The 24583-nt window shown below is 40.4% G+C and overlaps 1 long non-coding RNA gene across 2 annotated transcripts in view; it reads left to right on the top strand.

Moving 5' to 3' along the window:
* Window positions 1–2071: 2071 nt before the first annotated feature.
* Window positions 2072–24583, top strand: part of LOC139747773 (uncharacterized) — a 33043-nt gene continuing 10531 nt past the window's right edge. The window contains exons 1-6 of one of the 2 annotated variants that reach the window (XR_011712457.1): window positions 2072–2090; window positions 2381–2453; window positions 2575–2698; window positions 4606–4755; window positions 5404–5553; window positions 10201–10338. This is a non-coding gene — a long non-coding RNA (uncharacterized lncRNA). Of the gene's footprint in view, window positions 2091–2366; window positions 2454–2574; window positions 2699–4605; window positions 4756–5403; window positions 5554–10200; window positions 10339–24583 lie in introns of both variants that reach the window. The other variant, XR_011712458.1, reaches the window with a different exon arrangement.

The raw sequence follows: 24583 nt of genomic DNA, 5'->3' as shown, positions 1-24583 counted from the left end.
GGGAGGTGGGTTGATTAGAAAGGGTAGTGAGTGGTGGGATGAAGAAGTAAGAGTATTAGTTAAAGAGAAGAGAGAGGCATTTGGACGATTTTTGCAGGGAAAAAATGCAATTGAGTGGGAGATGTATAAAAGAAAGACAGGAGGTCAAGAGAAAGGTGCAAGAGGTGAAAAAAAGGGCAAATGAGAGTTGGGGTGAGAGAGTATCATTAAATTTTAGGGAGAATAAAAAGATGTTCTGGAAGGAGGTAAATAAAGTGCGTAAGACAAGGGAGCAAATGGGAACTTCAGTGAAGGGTGCAAATGGGGAGGTGATAACAAGTAGTGGTGATGTGAGAAGGAGATGGAGTGAGTATTTTGAAGGTTTGTTGAATGTGTTTGATGATAGAGTGGCAGATATAGGGTGTTTTGGTCGAGGTGGTGTGCAAAGTGAGAGGGTTAGGGAAAATGATTTGGGAAACAGAGAAGAGGTAGTAAAAGCTTTGCGGAAGATGAAAGCCGGCAAGGCAGCAGGTTTGGATGGTATTGCAGTGGAATTTATTAAAAAAGGGGGTGACTGTATTGTTGACTGGTTGGTAAGGTTATTTAATGTATGTATGACTCATGGTGAGGTGCCTGAGGATTGGCGGAATGCGTGCATAGTGCCATTGTACAAAGGCAAGAGTGAGTGCTCAAATTACAGAGGTATAAGTTTGTTGAGTATTCCTGGTAAATTATATGGGAGGGTATTGATTGAGAGGGTGAAGGCATGTACAGAGCATCAGATTGGGGAAGAGCAGTGTGGTTTCAGAAGTGGTAGAGGATCTACAATGGTAAGATAGTAAATAACCCATACAAAGGAGTTTTTCTAATTTTCCTTATAATAGATAAATTGTAGAATCTTGATAGATACATTTTGAAGGTTTCTTATATCATTGTAATATTGTAATAAAGAAATAATTCAGGCTCGTCGTTCAAGGCCAGCTGACTCAAGGTCACGCTGGCTGGCCGGAGAATTTCATCCCCTTTTCAAAATGACCAAGGTAATGGATCTATTTTCCAGTTTCTTAATACAAATTGCATGGCAAGTGATGTGATATATAGGTAGTAAGTGAACTAAAGCCATAGGCTATTAAATAAATGTAGATGTGGAGGGATACGACTACCAATCATCTTTATCTACAATGGTAAGATAGTAAATAATCCATACAAAGGAGTTTTTCTAATTTTCTTTATAATAGATAAATTGTAGAATCTTGATAGATACATTTTGAAGGTTTCTTATATCATTGTAATATTGTAATAAAGAAATAATTTAGGCTCGTCGTTCAAGGCCAGCTGACTCAAGGTCACGCTGGCTGGCCGGAGAATTTCATCCCCTTCTCAAAATGACCAAGGTAATGGATCTATTTTCCAGTTTCTTAATACAAATTGCATGGCAAGTGATGTGATATATAGGTAGTAAGTGAACTAAAGCCATAGGCTATTAAATAAATGTAGATGTGGAGGGATACGACTACCAATCATCTTTATCTACAATGGTAAGATAGTAAATAATCCATACAAAGGAGTTTTTCTAATTTTCTTTATAATAAATAAATTGTAGAATCTTGATAGATACATTTTGAAGGTTTCTTATATCATTGTAATATTGTAATAAAGAAATAATTTAGGCTCGTCGTTCAAGGCCAGCTGACTCAAGGTCACGCTGGCTGGCCGGAGAATTTCATCCCCTTCTCAAAATGACCAAGGTAATGGATCTATTTTCCAGTTTCTTAATACAAATTACATGGCAAGTGATGTGATATATAGGTAGTAAGTGAACTAAAGCCATAGGCTATTAAATAAATGTAGATGTGGAGGGATACGACTACCAATCATCTTTATCTACAATGGTAACATAGTAAATAACCCATACAAAGGAGTTTTTCTAATTTTCTTTATAATAGATAAATTGTAGAATCTTGATAGATACATTTTTATGGTTTCTTATATCATTGTAATATTGTAATAAAGAAATAATTTAGGCTCGTCGTTCAAGGCCAGCTGACTCAAGGCCAGCTGACCCACGCTGGCTGGCCGGAGAATTTCATCCCCTTCTCAAAATGACCAAGGTAATGGATCTATTTTCCAGTTTCTTAATACAAATTACATGGCAAGTGATGTGATATATAGGTAGTAAGTGAACTAAAGCCATAGGCTATTAAATAAATGTAGATGTGGAGGGATACGACTACCAATCATCTTTATCTACAATGGTAACATAGTAAATAACCCATACCAAGGAGTTTTTCTAATTTTCTTTATAATAGATAAATTTTACAATCTTGATAGATACATTTTGAAGGTTTCTTATATCATTGTAATATGGAAATAAAGAAATAATTTAGGCTCGTCGTTCAAGGCCAGCTGACTCAAGGCCAGCTGACCCACGCTGGCTGGCCGGAGAATTTCATCCCCTTCTCAAAATGACCAAGGTAATGGATCTATTTTCCAGTTTCTTAATACAAATTGCATGGCAAGTGATGTGATATATAGGTAGTAAGTGAACTAAAGCCATTAAATCAATGTAGATGTGGTGGTTTTCTGTCTTTGCAGGTTCACGAGGCAGCGTTCTTCCATGGCCGTTATAAAGTGATCGGGCACGTCACCCAGCGCAATCAAGTTCAGTTCTAATTTGTATCCATTTCCCTCATCCACGTCCACCCTAAACTAACCGCTGGTAGGTCAATGAGCCTGTGAATGTAGACTTGGAATAAGGGCCCCCAAGTGCGACCGGCACCTCATAGTAAACAGTAAACACTCAGCACAAAGTTGATAGTAAACAGTAAACAGTAAACAGTCAGTACAAAGTTGATAGTAAACAGTAAACAGTCACCACACAGTACAAAGTTGATAGTAAACAGTAAACAGTCAACACTCAGTACAAAGTTGATAGTAAACAGTAAACAGTCACACTCAGCACAAAGTTGATAGTAAACAGTAAACAGTCAGTACAAAGTTGATAGTAAACAGTAAACAGTCACCACACAGTACAAAGTTGATAGTAAACAGTAAACAGTCACCACTCAGTACAAAGTTGATAGTAAACAGTAAACAGTCACCACACAGTACAAAGTTGATAGTAAACAGTAAACAGTCACCACACAGTACAAAGTTGATAGTAAACAGTAAACAGTCACACAGTACAAAGTTGATAGTAAACAGTAAACAGTCGCCACACAGTACAAAGTTGATAGTAAACAGTAAACAGTCACCACACAGTACAAAGTTGATAGTAAACAGTAAACAGTCACCACTCAGTACAAAGTTGATAGTAAACAGTAAACAGTCACCACACAGTACAAAGTTGATAGTAAACAGTAAACAGTCACCACACAGTACAAAGTTGATAGTAAACAGTCACCACACAGTCTAATACCTATGGGGATCCATGGAGGGCCAATGCTGACTGTAACTGAACCTTGAGGTTAGTTCGTTATTTGGGCTTTATGCCATAGTTGACGTCAAGTTTCATCCCTCGAGTGAGAAATTTCTTCACACCTTCCAGTTTTATTGTTCTAAGACTAAGTCTCTCTGGTACTGTCTATGTTGCCCAATGTGAACTGAAAAACCTCATGTAGACAGACATAAAAGTTTACTATTGTCTTGGTTGATGCCGATGGTTCTGACTGGCCGCTGTCCTCAGCTTCATTAGTACCATTCGACCCCCATTGGATTTAGGCCACCACCTGATAACCTTACAAATATTAATGAAATACATTTACTTGATGGTGTTGCTACATTGTACAGCTTTGGATTATTGGTGCCGTGAATCTAATGTGTGAAACGTAGTACCTCACTCTTTTGTAATGATAGACCTTGTAAACACGTAACGTATGGAAGTGGAAGAAAAGCATGTCAGTTAGCTGTTAATTCCCAGCGCAAGTGTTTTAGAAGGGTATTGATGAAACATAGTGACATAGATTAATGGATTGATAATAAATATGTAATAGTGGGGAGGGCGATGAAGATTATGGAAAATGTGGGGATAAAGTAAATGAAACATTTCCGCATAGCTTCAGAAGCACTAGAGATATGTGTAACTGAACAGACTTTTTCTTGATATATATATCATCAAAGCATTATATATACAATAAGGTGGCACCATTGCCTGAGGAAATATCAACAACATGTTGCTTTAAATACGTGCTGTTATGTTACCATTATCGTACCACCACAAATTTCTTATTTGCCCCTGATTAAGTTCAGGCCTGTATCACATGTTTCTTGGTTGCTTTATTATTCTTTTATGATTTTCCTTCATTTCGTAAGGAAGAAATAGTTCCTCAACTTTATTTGATTGCTATTTAAGATGCCTATCAGTTTGTGAGACCATATTGTTGATGATTGGCTGTAAAATAAATTTGCCAAACATTGTTTTACCAGCTCCTTAGAACATTACTAAGGCATACACTGTTTTTTCTGTTACTTTTTTCATTGAATATGACATATTTCATGATCTTATCACATGAAGCAAAATCTATAAAATCTTCACCTAATTTCACATAGCAGCTAATATTTATCATAATTTTAATGTTTTCCAGTCATATGTGATTGTTTGGGTTTCATGTTTATATTCATTTCCAGGAAAGCTGAGCACTGTGTGTATTTGCTTCCACATTAACCCATCCCAGCGACTATAACCACAGGAAGTTACTCATTTAGCTGCGCATTGAAAGTGGCTTTGGATATTGAGTGATTTTGTTCTTCACTGCTACATAAAGTTTAGAAAAGACAGTAAGAGTTACAGTGTGTGATTTGGAGCATTACTTGAGTGTTTTATTTTCAAAATCATTTATTTATTTATTTATTTTGCTTTGTCGCTGTCTCCCGTGTTAGTGAGGTAGCGCAAGGAAACAGATGAAAGAATGCCCAACCCACCCACATACACATGTATATACATACACATCCACACACGTACATATACATACCTATACATCTCAATGTACACATATATATACACATCGTACCACCACAAATTTCTTATTTGCCCCTGATTAAGTTCAGGCCTGTATCACGTGTTTCTTGGTTGCTTTATTATTCTTTTATGATTTTCCTTCATTTCATAAGAAAGAAATAGTTCCTCAACTTTATTTGATTGCTATTTAAGATGCCTATCAGTTTGTGAGACCATATTGTTGATGATTGGCTGTAAAATAAATTTGCCAAACATTGTTTTACCAGCTCCTTAGAACATTACTAAGGCATACACTGTTTTTTCTGTTACTTTTTTCATTGAATATGACATATTTCATGATCTTATCACATGAAGCAAAATCTATAAAATCTTCACCTAATTTCACATAGCAGCTAATATTTATCATAATTTTAATGTTTTCCAGTCATATGTGATTGTTTGGGTTTCATGTTTATATTCATTTCCAGGAAAGCTGAGCACTGTGTGTATTTGCTTCCACATTAACCCATCCCAGCGACTATAACCACAGGAAGTTACTCATTTAGCTGCGCATTGAAAGTGGCTTTGGATATTGAGTGATTTTGTTCTTCACTGCTACATAAAGTTTAGAAAAGACAGTAAGAGTTACAGTGTGTGATTTGGAGCATTACTTGAGTGTTTTATTTTCAAAATCATTTATTTATTTATTTATTTTGCTTTGTCGCTGTCTCCCGCATTAGCGAGGTAGCGCAAGGAAACAGACGAAAGAATGCCCAACCCACCCACATACACATGTATATACATACACATCCACACACGTACATATACATACCTATACATCTCAATGTACACATATATATACACACACAGACTTATACATATATACACATGTACATAATTCATACTGTCTGCCTTTATTTTTTCCCATCGCCACCTTGCCACACATGGAATAACAACCCCCTCCCCCCTCATGTGTGCGAGGTAGCGCTAGGAAAAGACACCAAAGGCCCCATTCGTTCACACTCAGTCTCTAGCTTTCATGTAATAATGCACTGAAACCACAGCTCCCTTTCCACATCCAGGCCCCACAGAACTTTCCATGGTTTACCCCAGACACTTCACATGCCCTGGTTCAATCCATTGACAGCACGTCGACCCCAGTATACCACATCGTTCCAATTCACTCTATTCCTTGCACGCCTTTCACCCTCCTTTTTCACTCCATCTTTCCACCTCCAATTTAGTCTCCCACTTCTCGTTCCCTCCACCTCTGACACATATATCCTCTTGGTCAATCTTTCCTCACTCATTCTCTCCATGTGACCAAACCATTTCAAAACACCCTCTTCTGCTCTCTCAACCACATTCTTTTTATTTCCACACATCTCTCTTACCCTTACATTACTTACTCGATCAAACCACCTCACACCACATATTGCCCTCAAACATCTCATTTCCAGCACATCCACCCTCCTGCGCACAACTCTATCCATAGCCCATGCCTCGCAACCATACAACATTGTTGGAACCACTATTCCTTCAAACATACCCATTTTTGCTTTCCGAGATAATGTTCTTGACTTCCAAACATTCTTCAAGCTCCCAGAATTTTCACCCCCTCCTCCACCCTATGATTCACTTCCGCTTCCATGGTTCCATCTGCTGCCAGATCCACTCCCAGATATCTAAAACACTTTACTTCCTCCAGTTTTTCTCCATTCATACTTACCTCCCAATTGACTTGACCTTCAACCCTACTGTACCTAATAACATTGCTCTTATTCACATTTACTCTTAACTTTCTTCTTTCACACACTTTACCAAACTCAGTCACCAGCTTCTGCAGTTTCTTACATGAATCAGCCACCAGCGCTCTATCATCAGCGAACAACAACTGACACACTTCCCAAGCTCTCTCATCCACAACAGACTGCATACTTGCTCCTCTTTCCAAAACTCTTGCATTCACCTCCCTAACAACCCTATCCATAAACAAATTAAACAACCATGGAGACATCACACACCCCTGCCGCAAACCTACATTCACTGAGAACCAATCACTTTCCTCTCTTCCTACACGTACATATGCCTTACATCCTCGATAAGAACTTTTCACTGCTTCTAACAACTTGCCTCCCACACCATATATTCTTAAAACCTTCCACAGAGCATCTCTATCAACTCTATCATATGCCTTCTCCAGATCCATAAATGCTACATACAAATCCATTTGCTTTTCTAAGTATTTCTCACATACATTCTTCAAAGCAAACACCTGATCCACACATCCTCTACCACTTCTGAAACCACACTGCTCTTCCCCAATCTGATGCTCTGTACATGCCTTCACCCTCTCAATCAATACCCTCCCATATAATTTCCCAGGAATACTCAACAAACTTATACCTCTGTAATTTGAGCACTCACTCTTATCCCCTTTGCCTTTGTACAATGGCACTATGCAAGCATTCCGCCAATCCTCAGGCACCTCACCATGAATCATAAATATATTAAATAACCTTACCAACCAGTCAACAATACAGTCACCCCCTTTTTCAATAAATTCCACTGCAATACCATCCAAACTGCTGCCTTGCCGGCTGTCATCTTCCGTGAAGCTTTTACTACCTCTTCTCTATTTTTTTTTTTTTTTATGCTTTGTCGCTGTCTCCCGCGTTTGCGAGGTAGCGCAAGGAAACAGACGAAAGAATGCCCAACCCCCCCCATACACATGTATATACATACGTCCACACACGCAAATATACATACCTACACAGCTTTCCATGGTTTACCCCAGACGCTTCACATGCCTTCACATCCACTGACAGCACGTCAGCCCCAGTATACCACATCGCTCCAATTCACTCTGTTCCTTGCCCTCCTTTCACCCTCCTGCATGTTCAGGCCCCGATCACACAAAATCTTTTTCACTCCATCTTTCCACCTCCAATTTGGTCTCCCTCTTCTTGTTCCCTCCACCTCCGACACATATATCCTCTTGGTCAATCTTTCCTCACTCATCCTCTCCATGTGCCCAAACCACTTCAAAACACCCTCTTCTGCTCTCTCAACCACGCTCTTTTTATTTCCACACATCTCTCTTACCCTTACGTTACTCACTCGATCAAACCACCTCACACCACATATTGCCCTCAAACATCTCATTTCCAGCACATCCACCCTCCTGCGCACAACTCTATCCATAGCCCATGCCTCGCAACCATACAACATTGTTGGAACCACTATTCCTTCAAACATACCCATTTTTGCTTTCCGAGATAATGTTCTCGACTTCCAAACATTCTTCAAGCTCCCAGAATTTTCGCCCCCTCCTCCACCCTATGATTCACTTCCGCTTCCATGGTTCCATCTGCTGCCAGATCCACTCCCAGATATCTAAAACACTTTACTTCCTCCAGTTTTTCTCCATTCAAACTTACCTCCCAATTGACTTGACCTTCAACCCTACTGTACCTAATAACATTGCTCTTATTCACATTTACTCTTAACTTTCTTCTTTCACACACTTTACCAAACTCAGTCACCAGCTTCTGCAGTTTCTTACATGAATCAGCCACCAGCGCTCTATCATCAGCGAACAACAACTGACACACTTCCCAAGCTCTCTCATCCACAACAGACTGCATACTTGCTCCTCTTTCCAAAACTCTTGCATTCACCTCCCTAACAACCCTATCCATAAACAAATTAAACAACCATGGAGACATCACACACCCCTGCCGCAAACCTACATTCACTAAGAACCAATCACTTTCCTCTCTTCCTACACGTACATATGCCTTACATCCTCGATAAGAACTTTTCACTGCTTCTAACAACTTGCCTCCCACACCATATATTCTTAAAACCTTCCACAGAGCATCTCTATCAACTCTATCATATGCCTTCTCCAGATCCATAAATGCTACATACAAATCCATTTGCTTTTCTAAGTATTTCTCACATACATTCTTCAAAGCAAACACCTGATCCACACATCCTCTACCACTTCTGAAACCACACTGCTCTTCCCGAATCTGATTCTCTGTACATGCCTTCACCCTCTCAATCAATACCCTCCCATATAATTTACCAGTAATACTCAACAAACTTATACCTCTGTAATTTGAGCACTCACTCTTATCCCCTTTGCCTTTGTACAATGGCACTATGCACGCATTCCGCCAATCCTCAGGCACCTCACCATGAGTCATACATACATTAAATAACCTTACCAACCAGTCAACAATACAGTCACCCCCTTTTTTAATAAATTCCACTGCAATACCATCCAAACCTGCTGCCTTGCCGGCTTTCATCTTCCGCAAAGCTTTCACTACCTCTTCTCTGTTTACCAAATCATTTTCCCTAACCCTCTCACTTTGCACACCACCTCAACCAAAACACCCTATATCTGCCACTCTATCATCAAACACATTCAACAAACCTTCAAAATACTCACTCCATCTCCTTTCTCACATCACTACTACTTGTTATCACCTCCCCATTAGCCCCCTTCACTAAAGTTCCCATTTGCTCCCTTGTCTTACACACTTTATTTACCTCCTTCCAAAACACCTTTTTATTCTCCCTGAAATTTAATGATACTCTCTCACCCCAACTCTCATTTGCCCTCTTTTTCACCTCTTGCACCTTTCTCTTGACCTCCTGTCTCTTTCTTTTATACCTCTCCCACTCATTTGCATTTTTTCCCTGCAAAAATCGTCCAAATGCCTCTCTCTTCTCTTTCACTAATAATCTTACTTCTTCATCCCACCACTAACTACCTATTCTAATCAACCCACCTCCCACGCTTCTCATGCCACAAGCATCTTTTGCGCAAGCCATCACTGCTTCCCTAAATATTGTTCCAACAGTACAGAATTGCACCTTAATCTTGTGCATCATGACAAGTCCTTTTAAAAGAAATATGATATAATTGCCTCCCGCAAAAGCAACAAATAATACAAATATGTCATATAATGAAAATATAATTTCCATATAAACTGAAATGATTATCATTACATCTGATACATATCTTGAAATCTTAGAGAAATCGGAGAACAAATATTTTTTGTTATTGATGTTTTCAGATTCTCTTCAAGAAATGAGAATGTGATTAGGTTTGTCCTGATTTTTATCAGCTTTTCAAAGAATTGAAATGAAATATGGTTTAAGTGCAGTTCTTTATGTAGGGCTACAAAATTAACGATATTTTTAATTGTGACACGCACATGAAAGAAATTATCTACACGTCAGTAAGTAATTTTCATGCATTTCTTCAGGTGACTGCATGCTGCTGCCTTTTTCTTGCTGGTAAGGTAGAGGAAACACCCAAGAAATGCAGAGACATAATGAAGACTGTCAAAAGCCTTATGGATGAAGTGACGTGAGCTGAGTTTGGCACTGATCCACGTGAGGAGGTAAGATAACTTGGATTTAGTGCCTTATTGGAGATGTCAGATAAACCCAGGGTAGGCCACACACTACTGTTAAGTTGTTATGAGTGCCCTCAGCCAATAGAGCACTGATTGGCACCACTTTCACTGAAGGGGCACTGATCCACGTGAGGAGGTAAGATAACTTGGATTTAGTGCCTTATTGGAGATGTCAGATAAAGCCAGGGTAGGCCTCACACTACTCCTAAGTTGTTATAAGTGCCTTTAGCCAATATAGCACTGATTGGCACCACTTTCACCGCTGTCACCTCCTGCCACCTAGACCTCTCATTACCAAGTGGGAGTCTGGCAGCGCAGGTGCATCAAGCCCACCCAGGTTTGAATAAACCAATGCTGGAACAGCTTTATCCCCTCTTTTAAGAAAATCATCAGTAGATAATAGACTGCACCCCTAGTTTTTGTATAGGCTATTTAGTAGACCATTTTTATTGCCTTTATTTTATTTATTTATTTATTTACTTTGCTTTGTCGCTGTCTCCCGCGTTAGCGAGGTAGCACAAGGAAACAGACGAAAGAATGGCCTGACCCACCCACATGCACATGTATATACATACACGTCCACACACGCAAATATACATACCTATACATCTCAACGTATACATATATATACACACACAGACATATACATATATACACATGTACATAATTCATACTGTCTGCCTTCATTCATTCCCATTGCCACCCCGCCACACATGAAATAACAACCCCTTCCCCACTCATGTGCGCGAGGTAACGCTAGGAAAAGACAACAAAGGCCACATTTGCTCACACTCAGTCTCTAGCTGTCTTGTGATAATACACCGAAACCACAGCTCCCTTTCCACATCCAGGCCCCACAGAACTTTCCATGGTTTACCCCAGATGCTTCACATTCCATGGTTCAATCCATTGACAGCACGTCGACCCTGGTATACCACATCATTCCAATTCACTCTGTTCCTTGCACGCCTTTCACCCTCCTGCATGTTCAGGCCCCGATCACTCAAAATCTTTTTCACTCCATCTTTCCACCTCCAATTTGGTCTCCCACTTCTCCTCGTTCCCTCCACCTCTGACACATATATCCCCTTGGTCAGTCTTTCTTCACTCATTCTCTCCATGTGACCAAACCATTTCAAAACACCCTTTTCTGCTCTCTCAACCACACTCTTTTTATTACCACACATTTCTCTTACCCTATTATTACTTACTGGATCAAACCAGCTCACACCACATATTGTCCTCAAATATCTCATTTCCAGCACATCCACCCTCCTGCGCACAACTCTATCCATAGCCCATGCCTCGCAACCATATAACATTGTTGGAACCACTATTCCTTCAAACATACCCACTTTTGCTTTCCGAGATAATGTTCTCGACTTCCACATATTCTTCAACTCTCCCAGAACTTTCGCCCCCTCCCCCACCCTATGATTCACTTCAGCTTCCATGGTTCCATTCGCTGCCAAATCTACTCCCAGATATCTAAAATACTTCACTTACTCCAGTTTTTCTCCATTCAAACTTACCTCCCATTTGACTTGTCCCTCAACCCTGCTGTACCTAATAACATTGCTCTTATTCACATTTACTCTCAGCTTTCTTCTTTCACACACTTTACCAAACTCAGTCACCTGCTTTTGCCGTTTCTCACACAAATCAGCCACCAGTGCTGTATCATCAGCGAACAACTGACTCACTTCCCAAGCTCTCTCATCCACAACAGACTGCATACTTGCCCCTCTTTCCAAAATTCTTGCATTCACCTCCCTAACACAACCCCATCCATAAACAAATTAAACAACCATGGAGACATCACACACCCCTGCCGCAAACCTACATTCACTGAGAACCAATTACTTTCCTCTCTTGCTACATGTACACATGCATTACATCCTCGATAAAAACTTTTCACTGCTCCTAACAACTTTCCTCCCACACCATATATTCTTAATACCTTCCACAGAGCATCTCTATCAACTCTATCATATGCTTTCTCCAGATTCATAAATGCTACATACAAATCCATTTGCTTTTCTAATTATATCTCACATACATTCTTCAAAGCAAACACCTGATCCACACATCCTCTACCACTTCTGAAACCACACTGCTCTTCCCCAGTCTGATGCTCTGTACATGCCTTCACCCTCTCGATCAATACCCTCCCATATAATTTCCCAGGAATACTCAACAAACTTATACCTCTGTAATTTGAGCACTCACTTTTATCCCCATTGCCTTTGTACAGTGGCACTATGCAAGCATTCTGCCAATCCCCAGGCACCTCACCATGAGTCATACATACATTAAACTACCTTACCAACCAGTCAACAATACAGTCACCCCCTTTTTTTAATAAATTCCACTGCAATACCATCCAAACCCGCTGCCTTGCCAGCTTTCATCTTCTGCAAAGCTTTTACTACCTCTTCTCTGTTTACCAAATCATTCTCCCTAACCCTCTCACTTTGCACACCACCTCGACCTAAACACCCTATATCTGCCACTCTATCATCAAACACATTCAACAAACCTTCAGAATACTCACTCCATCTCCTTCTCACATCACCACTACTTGTTATCACCTCCCCATTAGTCCCCTTCACTGAAGTTCCCATTTGTTTCCTTGTCTTATTCACTTTATTTACCTCCTTCCAAAATATCTTTTTATTCTCCCCAAAATTCAATGATACTCTCTCACCCCAACTCTCATTTGCTCTTTTTCACCTCTTGCACCTTTCTCTTGACCTCCTGCCTCTTTCTTTTATACATCTCCCAGTCATTTGCATTATTTCCCTGCAAAATTCGTCCAAATGCCTCTCTCTTCTCTTTCGCTAATAATCTTACTTCTTCATCCCACCACTCACTACCCTTTTATACTTTGTTGCTGTCTCCCGCATTAGCAAATTAGCGCAAGGAAACAGACAAAAAAATGGCACAACCCACTCGCATACACATGTATATACATACACGTCCACACACGCACATATACATACTTATACATTTCAACGTATACATATATATACAGACACAGACATATACATTTATACACATGTACACAATTCATACTTGCTGCCTTTCTTCATTCCCGTCGCCACCCCTCCACACATGAAAAGACAACCCCCTCCCCCCACATGCACAAGAGGTAGCGCTAGGAAAAGACAACAAAGGCCACATTCATTCGCACTCAGTCTCTAGCTGTCATTTATAATGCACCGAAACCATAGTTCCCTTTCCACATCCAGGCCCCACAAAACTTTCCACAAGACTTTCCATGGTTTACCCCAGACGCTTCACATTCCCTGGTTCAATCCATTGAGAGCACGTCGAGTCCGGTATACCACATTGTACCAATTCACTCTTTTCCTTGCACGCCTTTCACCCTCCTGTATGTTCAGGCCCCAATCACTCAAAATCTTTTTCACTCCATCTTTCCACCTTCAATTTGGTCTCCTACTTCTTCTCCTCGTTCCCTCCATCTCTGACACTTGCATCCTCTTTGTCAGTCTTTCCTCACTCATTCTCTCCATGTGACCAAACCATTTCAAAACACCCTTTTCTGCTTTCTCAACCACACTCTTTTTATTACCACACATCTCTCTTACCCTTTCATTACTTACTCGATCAAAGCACCTCACACCAAACATTGTCCTCAAACATCTCATTTCCAACACATCCACCCTCCTGCGCACAACCCTATCTATGACCCATGCCTCGCAGCCATATAACATTGTTAGAACCACTATTCCTTCAAACATAACCATTTTACAAAAGCTATTAAGTGTGTAGCTTGGGTAATAAGGTTTGTGAACAATTGTAAACCTCATGCTGTTAAATGGTTTAGGCCCTTGTCTTATACAGAGTTAGATCAAGCTAAGACAAAGTTAATAATTTGCGTTCAGAGAGAAAGGTACAGCCAAGAGATCAATGCCTTAATGCTTGGAAAGTCACTCCCTAAGAGTTCTGACATTAGGAAATTCAATCCTTTTATGGATGAAAATGGTCTTTTGAGAAGTAAGAGTCGGCTGGACCAGGCTGAATTAAGTTATGATTGCAAATATCATATGATTATTCCAGCAGGTCACATTGCCAAGCTGTTAGTTAGTTTCCAACATGTATTTCTGAAACACGCTGGTGTTTCCACTTTAATTTCAATGTTAAGATCTTGTTACTTAATTGTCGGATTAAGAAAGCTTGCTAAGGTAGTCTGTAGAGAGTGTATGATTTGTCGTAGACATCACTCACAATGGAAAAAGGTGAGAACAATGGAAGTAAGGGGATTTGGGGAGGAATAGGATGTATTTAGGGAATCAGTGATGGATTGCGCAAAAGATGCTTGTGGCATGAGAAGAGTGGGAGGTGGGTTGATTAGAAAGGGTAGTGAGTGGTGGGATGAAAAGTAAGATTATTAGTGAAAGAGAAGAGAGAGGCATTTGGACTATTTTTGCAGGGAAAAAATGCAATTGAGTGGGAGATGTATAAAAGAAAGAGACAGGAGGTCAAGAGAAAGGTGCAAGAGGTGAAAAAGAGGGCAAATGAGAGTTGGGGTGAGAGAGTATCATTAAATTTTAGGGAGAATAAAAAGATGTTCTGGAAGGAGGTAAATAAAGTGCGTAAGACAAGGGAGCAAATGGGAACTTCAATGAAGGGCGCAAATGGGGAGGTGATAACAAGTAGTGGTGATGTGAGAAAGAGATGGAGTGAGTATTTTGAAGGTTTGTTGAATGTGTTTGATGATAGACTGGCAGATATAGGATGTTTTTGTCGAGGTGATGTGCAAAGTGAGAGGGTTAGGGAAAATGATTTGGTAAACAGAGAAGAGGTAGTAAAAGCTTTGCGGAAGATGAAAGCCGGCAAGGCAGCCGGTTTGGATGGTATTGCAGTGATATTTATTAAAAAAGGGGGTGACTGTAGTATTGACTGGTTGGTAAGGTTATTTAATGTATGTATGACTCATGGTGAGGTGCCTGAGGATTGGCGGAATGCGTGCATAGTGCCATTGTACAAAGGCAAAGGGGATAAGAGTGAGTGCTCAAATTTCAGAGGTATAAGTTTGTTGAGTATTCCTGGTAAATTATATGGGAGGGTATTGATTGAGAGGGTGAGGGCATGTACAGAGCATCAGATTGGGGAAGAGCAGTGTGGTTTCAGAAGTGGTAGAGGATGTGTGGATCAGGTGTTTGCTTTGAAGAATGTATGTGAGAAATACTTAGAAAAGCAAATGGATTTGTATGTAGCATTTATGGATCTGGAGAAGGCATATGATAGAGTTGATAGAGATGCTCTGTGGAAGGTATTAGGAATATATGGTGTGGGAGGCATGTTGTTAGAAGCAGTGAAAATTTTTTATTGAGGATGTAAGGCATGTGTACGTGTAGGAAGAGAGGAAAGTGATTGGTTCTCAGTGAATGTAGGTTTGCGGCAGGGGTGTGTGATGTCTCCATGGTTGTTTAATTTGTTTATGGATGGGGTTGATAGGGAGGTGAATGCAAGAGTTTTGGAAAGAGGGGCAAGTATGAAGTCTGTTGTGGATGAGAGAGCTTGGGAAGTGAGTCAGTTGTTGTTCGCTGATGATACAGCGCTGGTGGCTGATTCATGTGAGAAATTGCAGAAGCTGGTGACTGAGTTTGGTAAAGTGTGTGAAAGAAGAAAGTTAAGAGTAAATGTGAATAAGAGCAAGGTTATTAGGTACAGTAGGGTTGAGGGTCAAGTCAATTGGGAGGTAAGTTTGAATGGAAAAAACTGGAGGAAGTAAAGTGTTTTAGATATGTGGGAGGGGATCTGGCAGCGGATGGAACCATGGAAGCGGAAGTGGATCATAGGGTGGGGGAGGGAGCGAAAATCCTGGGAGCCTTGAAGAATGTGTGGAAGTCGAGAACATTATCTCGGAAAGCAAAAATGGGTATGTTTGAAGGAATAGTGGTTCCAACAATGTTGTATGGTTGCGAGGCATGGGCTATGGATAGAGTTGTGCGCAGGAGGATGGATGTGCTGGAAATGAGATGTTTGAGGACAATGTGTGGTGTGAGGTGGTTTGATCGAGTAAGTAACGTAAGGGTAACAGAGATGTGTGGAAATAAAAAGAGCGTGGTTGAGAGAGCAGAAGAGGGTGTTTTGAAATGGTTTGGGCACATGGAGAGAATGAGTGAGGAAAGATTGACCAAGAGGATATATGTGTCGGAGGTGGAGGGATCGAGGAGAAGTGGGAGACCAAATTGGAGGTGGAAAGATGGAGTGAAAAAGATTTTGTGTGATCGGGGCCTGAACATGCAGGAGGGTGAAAGGAGGGCAAGGAATAGAGTGAATTGGATCGATGTGGTATACCGGGGTTGACGTGCTGTCAGTGGATTGAATCAGGGCATGTGAAGCGTCTGGGGTAAACCATGGAAAGCTGTGTAGGTATGTATATTTGCGTGTGTGGACGTGTATGTATATACATGTGTATGGGGGTGGGTTGGGCCATTTCTTTCGTCTTTTTCTTTGCGCTACCTCGCAAACAACACTGGACACCCCATGTATACCAATTATTCCCTGAACTGCCACATTACTCACCTTTGCATTCAAATCACCCATCACTATAACCTGGACTCGTGCATCAAAACCACTAACACACTCATTCAGCTGCTCCCAAAACACTTGCCTCTCATGATCTTTCTTCTCATGCCCAGGTGCATATGCACCAATAATCACCCATCTCTCTCCAACTTTCAGTTTTACCCATATTAATCGAGAATTTACTTTCTTACATTCTATCACATACTCCCACAACTCCTGTTTCAGAAGTACTGCTACTCCTTCCCTTGCTCTTGTCCTCTCACTAACCCCTGACTTTACTCCCAAGACATTCCCAAACCACTCTTCCCCTTTACCCTTGAGCCTCGTTTCACTCAGAGCCAAAACATCCAGGTACCTTTCCTCAAACATACTACCTATCTCTCCTTTTTTCACATCTTGGTTACATCCACACACATTTAGACACCCCAATCTGAGTCTACGAGGAGGATGAGCACTCCCCGCGTGACTCCTTCTGTTTCCCATTTTTTAGAAAGTTAAAAATACAAGGAGGGGAGGATTTCTGGCCCCCCGTTCCCGTCCCCTCTAGGCGCCTTCTACAACACGTGAGGAATGCGTGGGAAATATTATTTCACCCCTATCCCCAGAGACAATATATATATATACATACACACACACATACACACATATACACACATACATACACACACATATATATATTTTTTTTTTTTTTTTTTATACTTTGTCGCTGTCTCCCGCGTTTGCGAGGTAGCGCAAGGAAACAGACGAAAGAAATGGCCCAACCCCCCCCCCCCCATACAAATGTATATACATACGTCCACACACGCAAATATACATACCTACACAGCCCTCCATGGTCCACCCCAGACGCTTCACATGCCCCGATTCAATCCACTGACAGCACGTCAGCCCCGGTACACCACATCGCTCCAATTCACTCCGCTCCCCGCCCTCCTTTCACCCTCCTGCATGTTCAGGCCCCGATCACACAAAATCCCTTCCACTCCATCCCTCCACCTCCAATTTGGTCTCCCTCTTCTCCTTGTTCCCTCCACCTCCGACACATATATCCTCTTGATCAATCTTTCCTCACTCATCCTCTCCATGTGCCCAAACCACTTCAAAACACCCTCTTCTGCTCTCTCAACCACGCTCTTTTTATTTCCACACATCTCTCTTACCCTTACGTTACTCACTCGATCAAACCACCTCACACCACACATTGTCCTCAAACATCTCATTTCCAGCACATCCATCCTCCTGCGCACAACTCTATCCATAGCCCACGCCTCGCAACCATACAACATTGTTGGAACCACTATTCCTTCAAACATACCCATTTTTGCTTTCCGAGATAATGTTCTCAACTTCCACACATTCTTCAAGGCCCCCAGAATTTTCGCCCCCTCCCCCACCCTATGATCCACTTCCGCTTCCATGGTTCCATCCGCTGCCAGATCCACTCCCAGATATCTAAAACACTTATATATATATATTTTTTTTTTTTTTTTTTTTATACTTTGTCGCTGTCTCCCGCGTTTGCGAGGTAGCGCAAGGAAACAGACGAAAGAAATGGCCCAACCCCCCCTATACACATGCACATACACACGTCCACACACGCAAATATACATACCTACACAGCTTTCCATGGTTTACCCCGGACGCTTCACATGCCTTGATTCAATCCACTGACAGCACGTCAACCCCTGTATACCACATCGCTCCACTTCACTCTATTCCTTGCCCTCCTTTCACCCTCCTGCATGTTCAGGCCCCGATCACACAAAATCCTTTTCACTCCATCTTTCCACCTCCAATTTGGTCTCCCTCTTCTCCTCGTTCCCTCCACCTCCGACACATATATCCTCTTGGTCAATCTTTCCTCACTCATTCTCTCCATGTGCCCAAACCATTTCAAAACACCCTCTTCTGCTCTCTCAACCATGCTCTTTTTATTTCCACACATCTCTCTTACCCTTACGTTACTTACTCGATCAAACCACCTCACACCACACATTGTCCTCAAACATCTCATTTCCAGCACATCCATCCTCCTGCGCACAACTCTATCCATAGCCCACGCCTCGCAACCATACAACATTGTTGGAACTACTATTCCTTCAAACATACCCATTTTTGCTTTCCGGGATAATGTTCTCGACTTCCACACATTTTTCAAGGCTCCCAAAATTTTCGCCCCCTCCCCCACCCTATGATCCACTTCCGCTTCCATGGTTCCATCCGCTGACAGATCCACTCCCAGATATCTAAAACACTTCACTTCCTCCAGTTTTTCACCATTCAAACTCACCTCCCAATTGACTTGACCCTCAACCCTACTGTACCTAATAACCTTGCTCTTATTCACATTTACTCTTAACTTTCTTCTTCCACACACTTTACCAAACTCCGTCACCAGCTTCTGCAGTTTCTCACATGAATCAGCCACCAGCGCTGTATCATCAGCGAACAACAACTGACTCACTTCCCAAGCTCTCTCATCCCCAACAGACTTCATACTTGCCCCTCTTTCCAAAACTCTTGCATTTACCTCCCTAACAACCCCATCCATAAACAAATTAAACAACCATGGAGACATCACACACCCCTGCCGCAAACCTACATTCACTGAGAACCAATCACTTTCCTCTCTTCCTACACGTACACATGCCTTACATCCTCGATAAAAACTTTTCACTGCTTCTAACAACTTGCCTCCCACACCATATATTCTTAATACCTTCCACAGAGCATCTCTATCAACTCTATCATATGCCTTCTCCAGATCCATAAATGCTACATACAAATCCATTTGCTTTTCTAAGTATTTCTCACATACATTCTTCAAAGCAAACACCTGATCCACACATCCTCTACCACTTCTGAAACCACACTGCTCTTCCCCAATCTGATGCTCTGTACATGCCTTCACCCTCTCAATCAATACCCTCCCATATAATTTACCAGGAATACTCAACAAACTTATACCTCTGTAATTTGAGCACTCACTCTTATCCCCTTTGCCTTTGTACAATGGCACTATGCACGCATTCCGCCAATCCTCAGGCACCTCACCATGAGTCATACATACATTAAATAACCTTACCAACCAGTCAACAATACAGTCACCCCCTTTTTTAATAAATTTTCTTTCATACCATTCGCCATTTCCCGCATTAGCGAGGTAGCGTTGAGAACAGAGGACTGGGCCATTGAGGGAATATCCTCACCTGGGCCCCTTCTCTGTTCCCTCTTTTGGGAAAAAAAAAAAAAAAATATATATATATATATATATATATATTTTTTTTTTTTTTTTTTTTTATACTTTGTCGCTGTCTCCCGCGTTTGCGAGGTAGCGCAAGGAAACAGACGAAAGAAATGGCCCAACCCCCCCCCATACACATGTACATACACACGTCCACACACGCAAATATACATACCTACACAGCTTTCCATGGTTTACCCCAGACGCTTCACATGCCTTGATTCAATCCACTGACAGCACGTCAAACCCTGTATACCACATCGCTCCAATTCACTCTATTCCTTGCCCTCCTTTCACCCTCCTGCATGTTCAGGCCCCGATCACACAAAATCTTTTTCACTCCATCTTTCCACCTCCAATTTGGTCTCCCTCTTCTCCTCGTTCCCTCCACCTCCGACACATATATCCTCTTGGTCAATCTTTCCTCACTCATTCTCTCCATGTGCCCAAACCATTTCAAAACACCCTCTTCTGCTCTCTCAACCACGCTCTTTTTATTTCCACACATCTCTCTTACCCTTACGTTACTTACTCGATCAAACCACCTCACACCACACATTGTCCTCAAACATCTCATTTCCAGCACATCCATCCTCCTGCGCACAACTCTATCCATAGCCCACGCCTCGCAACCATACAACATTGTTGGAACCACTATTCCTTCAAACATACCCATTTTTGCTTTCCGAGATAATGTTCTCGACTTCCACATATTTTTCAAGGCTCCCAAAATTTTCGCCCCCTCCCCCACCCTATGATCCACTTCCGCTTCCATGGTTCCATCCGCTGACAGATCCATATATATATATATATATATATATATATATATATATATATTAGCGAGGTAGCGTTGAGAACAGAGGACTGGGCCATTGAGGGAATATCCTCACCTGGGCCCCTTCTCTGTTCCCTCTTTTGGAAAAAAAAAAAAAAAAAAAAATATATATATATATATATATATATATGTATATATATATATATACATATGAAAAATGTAGGAAATAATTTAGAAAACTGAAACTTCTAGCTTGAAATGAACTGAAAAAATGTATGTCACATATTGGTTCAGCCTCTGGCTATGGAAAAGGGAAATGTATAATTTATTTACACAAAAGTCAATAGTAGTTTTCATCAATTTAACCACTGTATCCTACTGCTTGGTCCACTTCTCTTAACATGAAACTGGAATATTGGCTTATGATGTTTCTCAATTGTCTTCATTACACAAAGTACAACCATATCTTGGATACATGAGGGTAGGTAGTTGGTCATCCGCCATAATAAAAGCCTTGACAGACCAAAAGTTTATATATATATATATATATATATATATATATATATATATATATATATATATATATATACATATACATATATATATATATATATATATATATATATATATATATATATATATATATATATATATATATATATATATATATATATATATATATATATATTATCCCTGGGGATAGGGGATTAAGAATACTTCACACGTATTCCCTGCGTCTCGTAGAAGGCGACTAAAAGGGGAGGGAGCGGGGGGCTGGAATTCCTCCCCTCTCGTTTTTTTTTTTTTTTTTTTAATTTTCCAAAAGAAGGAACAGAGGGGGCCAGGTGAGGATATTCCAAAAAAGGCCCAGTCCTCTGTTCTTAACGCTACCTTGCTAACGCGGGAAATGGCAAATAGTTTGAAAAAAAAAAAATATATATATATATATATATATATATATATATATATATATATATATATATATATATATATATATATATATCTTTCTTTTCTTTCAAACTATTCGCCATTTCCCGGGTTAGCGAGGTAGCGTTAAGAACAGAGGACTGGGCCTTTGAGGGAATATCCTCACCTGGCCCCCTTCTCTGTTCCATCTTTTGGAAAAAAAAAATGAGAGGGGAGGATTTCCAGCCCCCTGCTCCCTTCCCTTTTAGTCGCCTTCTACGACACGCAGAGAATACGTGGGAAGTATTCTTTCTCCCCTATCCCCAGGGATAATATATATATATATATATATATATCCTATCCCTATCCCTATCCCTATCCCTGGGGATAGGGGAGAAAGAATACCTCCCACGTATTCCCTGCGTGTCGTAGAAGGCGACTAAAAGGGAAGGGAGCGGGGGGCTGGAAATCCTCCCCTCTCAATTTTTTTTTCTTTTTTATTTTCCAAAAGAAGGAACAGAGAAGGGGGCCTGGTGAGGATATTCCCTAAAAGGCCCAGTCCTCTGTTCTTAACGCTACCTCGCTAATGCGGGAAATGGCGAATAGTATGAAAGAAAAAGAATATATATATATATATATATATATATATATATATATATATATATATATATATATATATATATCTTTCTTTTTTTCTTTCAAACTGTTCGCCATTTCCCTCATTAGCGAGGTAGCATTAAGAACAGAGGACTGGGCCTTTGAGGGAATACCCTCACCTGGCCCAATTCTCTGTTCCTTCTTTTGGAAAATTAAAAAAAAAAACGAGAGGGGAGGATTTCCAGCCCCCCGCTCCCTCCCCTTTTAGTTGCCTTTTACGACACGCAGGGAATACATGGGAAGTATTCTTTGTCCCCTATCCCCAGGGAAATATATATATATATATATATATATATGTATATATATATATATATATATATATATATATATATATATATATATATATATATATACACATATATACATATATATATATATATACTGTACTGTACTGTACTGTACATCAATCTATTTTGTCTTTCATAATAAGGGGAATTTTCCTAAGTTAAGTTCCAAAGAGTATAATGAGCTTTGATAAATGAGATTCCACAGGGAAAATGGATTAGCATTAAGTAATTTTACTTAGATTTACCCATTCAATGAACACAACTCAACATAAAAAAAAGGCCTTCTTGCATCATATGCTTTCTATGACCTCTTGTAGGGCTCCTGTAGCTGTGAGGCAGCATTAACATAGGAGCAGGGTAATATATATATATATATATATATATATATATATATATATATATATATATATATATATATATATATGCTTTTTTTAATTCTTCTCTTAATGAAAACAGCTGCTTTTAGGTAGATTTATAGGACCAGACAGATAATGATCCTGACTTTCTTGACAGTAATGATCTGTCTTCAGCCCATGTGAAGAGAGATTTTGTGAACAGTTGCTCTTTAAACATGGAAAATTGACCAAGGAGAGGCAGGTTTTCTAAAAAAAAAAAAAAAAAAAAAGTGGGAGCACTGTTGTTAATGCCCACCTTATCTTGAAAACAATGTCTGACTGTTGTGGATGGCAATTTTACAAAATGATATAGGTTTGCTATATATATATATATATATATATATATATATATATATATATATATATACATATATATATATATATATATGTGTATATATATATATATATATATATATATATATATATATATATATATATATATATATATATATATTTTTTTCTTTTTTTTTTTTTCCAAAAGAAGGAACAGAGAAGAGGGCCAGGTGAGGATATTCCCTCAAAGACCCAGTCCTCTGTTCTTAACGCTACCTCGCTATCGCGGGAAATGGCGAATAGTATGAAAGAAAGAATATATATATATTATTATTTTTTTTATTATACTTTGTCGCTGTCTCCCGCGTTTGCGAGGTAGCGCAAGGAAACAGACGAAACAAGTGGCCCAACCCCCCCCCCCCATACACATGTATATACATACGTCCACACACGCAAATATACATACCTACACAGCTTTCCATGGTTTACCCCAGACGCTTCACATGCCTTGATTCAATCCACTGACAGCACGTCAACCCCGGTATACCACATCGCTCCAATTCACTCTATTCCTTGCCCTCCTTTCACCCTCCTGCATGTTCAGGCCCCGATCACACAAAATCTTTTTCACTCCATCTTTCCACCTCCAATTTGGTCTCCCTCTTCTCCTTGTTCCCTCCACCTCCGACACATATATCCTCTTGGTCAATCTTTCCCCACTCATCCTCTCCATGTGCCCAAACCACTTCAAAACACCCTCTTCTGCTCTCTCAACCACGCTCTTTTTATTTCCACACATCTCTCTTACCCTTACGTTACTCACTCGATCAAACCACCTCACACCACACATTGTTCTCAAACATCTCATTTCCAGCACATCCATCCTCCTGCGCACAACTCTATCCATAGCCCACGCCTCGCAACCATACAACATTGTTGGAACCACTATTCCTTCAAACATACCCATTTTTGCTTTCCGAGATAATGTTCTCGACTTCCACACATTCTTCAAGGCCCCCAGAATTTTCGCCCCCTCCCCCACCCTATGATCCACTTCCGCTTCCATGGTTCCATCCACTCCCAGATATCTAAAACACTTCACTTCCTCCAGTTTTTCTCCATTCAAACTCAC

The sequence above is a fragment of the Panulirus ornatus genome, chromosome 70 (genome assembly GCF_036320965.1).
Source record: "Panulirus ornatus isolate Po-2019 chromosome 70, ASM3632096v1, whole genome shotgun sequence".
Classification (NCBI taxonomy): domain Eukaryota; kingdom Metazoa; phylum Arthropoda; class Malacostraca; order Decapoda; family Palinuridae; genus Panulirus; species Panulirus ornatus.
The sequence above is the reverse complement of the archived record's forward strand: the minus strand, read 5'-3'. Positions and strand labels throughout refer to the sequence as shown.